Here is a 1,957-nt window from a genome sequence, read left to right on the forward strand (position 1 = left end):
TAGATGGTAAAGCTCATTTAGCATGGGAGAGGTAAGGGGATATCCTCATCTCCAAAAGAAACTATTTGTTATTAATATTTTACTTCTATTCAACCTTTCCTTATTTATGACATAATTAGCGGAGACATTTTTTCATTTTCACTAGAATTGATGATGGGACATTTAGGGTTTTCTAATATAAGTATTGTGGGAATGTAGCTTAGATGATAGATTGCTTGCTTAGCATACGAGAGGTACGGGGATCGGATCGATACCCCATATCTCCAAAAGAAACTATTCGTTATTACTATTTTATTTCTATTCAATTTTTCCTTATTTATGACATAATGAATAGCGTTATTTTTTTATTTTTCACTATTATTGATGACGAGATGTTTAGGATTTTGTGACATAAGAATCTTGAGGATATAGCTTAGATGGTAGAGCGTTTGCATCAAATGTGAGAAGTACTGGGATCGATACCATGCATCAAAGGAAACGATTACTAAATATATTAGTTCTTTTAAATTTTTCCTTATTTACGACATAATGAGCGGGGATAGTTTTTCATTTTCAATATCATTGATGAATGGGAAGTTTAGAGTTTTTTGATATAAAATCGTGGGAATGTAGCATGCGAGAGACACGGGGTACCTCGCATCTCCAAAAGAAACTATTTGTTATTACTATTTTATTTCTATTCAATATTTCCTTATTTATGTCATAATGAGTAGTGATATTTTTTCATTTTCACTATTTTTCATGATGAGACGTTTAGGGTTTTGTGACGTAAAAATTGTGGAGATGTAGCTTAGATGGTAGAGCGCTCGCTTTGCATGCGAGTTGTACGGGGATTGATAACCCACATCTCCAAAAGAAAGTATTTAATTTGTTATTATATTTTTTCATTTTCACAATTATCGATGCCCGACATCACCAAACCAAACTATTTGTTATTAATATTTTGATATTTTTATTTTCACTATTATTGATGATGGGACATTTACGGTTTTACAATGTAAAAATCATGGGGATGTAGCTCAGATGGTAGAGCGCTCGCTTTGCATGCGAGAGGTACAAGGATCGATACCCTGCATCTCTAAAAATAAGACTATCTATTATTAAATATATTATTTCTTTTCAATTTTTCCTTATTCATGACATGTTGGGTAGCAATATTTCTTCATTTTCACTATTATTGATGACGGAAAATTTAGGGTTTTGTGATGCAAAGATTGTGGGGATGTAGCTCAGATGGTAGAGTGCTCGCTTAGCATGCGAGAGGTACGGGAATCGATACCTTGCATCTCCAAAAGAGAGAAATTATTTTTTTAAGTAAGAGTTAATTTAACTTGTTATGTATAAGGTGGGTACGAGAGAAAAAGAAAAGATACTTATATAAGAATTATTATATCGGCTATGCCATTTTAATAGATAAAAGAGAGGAAAGATACTTATATAAGGATTATTTATCAGCAATGCCATTTCTATAGATAAAAGAGAGTAATGTCCCACAAGCACATATAGGGAGAGGACTTATTGTAAGTAAAGAAAGCAATCTAGTTGTTATACTATTACTTGTGGAGAGGGAATTTGATGAATTCCTCAAAAGATAAGAGCTTATAGGATGGCGGTAGCGTCCGATGCGTTACTTCTTCATCATTGACATGGTCGAATTTTACAACAAAGTCTAATTTGATGAATTCCTCAAAAGATAAGAGCTTATAGGATGGCGGTAGCGTCCGATGCGTTACTTCTTCATCATTGACATGGTCGAATCTTACAACAAAGTCTAATTTGATGAATTCCTCAAAAGATAAGAGCAAGTTACTTCTTCATTATTGACATGGTCGAATCTTACAACAAAGTCTAATTTGATGAATTCCTCAAAAGATAAGAGCTTATAGGATGGCGGTAGCGTCCGATGCGTTACTTCTTCATCATTGACATGGTCGAATCTTACAACAAAGTCTAATTG

The 1,957-nt window shown here is 33.5% G+C and overlaps 1 non-coding gene across 1 annotated transcript; it reads left to right on the forward strand.

The window, feature by feature from the left end:
• Positions 1-1,008: 1,008 nt before the first annotated feature.
• Positions 1,009-1,081, forward strand: TRNAA-UGC. Its single transcript has one exon. It is a non-coding gene; the product is annotated as a tRNA-Ala (tRNA).
• Positions 1,082-1,957: the final 876 nt, after the last annotated feature.

Source organism: Cucurbita moschata, unplaced genomic scaffold, assembly GCF_002738365.1.
Source record: "Cucurbita moschata cultivar Rifu unplaced genomic scaffold, Cmos_1.0 Cmo_Scf00046, whole genome shotgun sequence".
NCBI classification, from domain to species: Eukaryota; Viridiplantae; Streptophyta; class Magnoliopsida; order Cucurbitales; family Cucurbitaceae; genus Cucurbita; species Cucurbita moschata.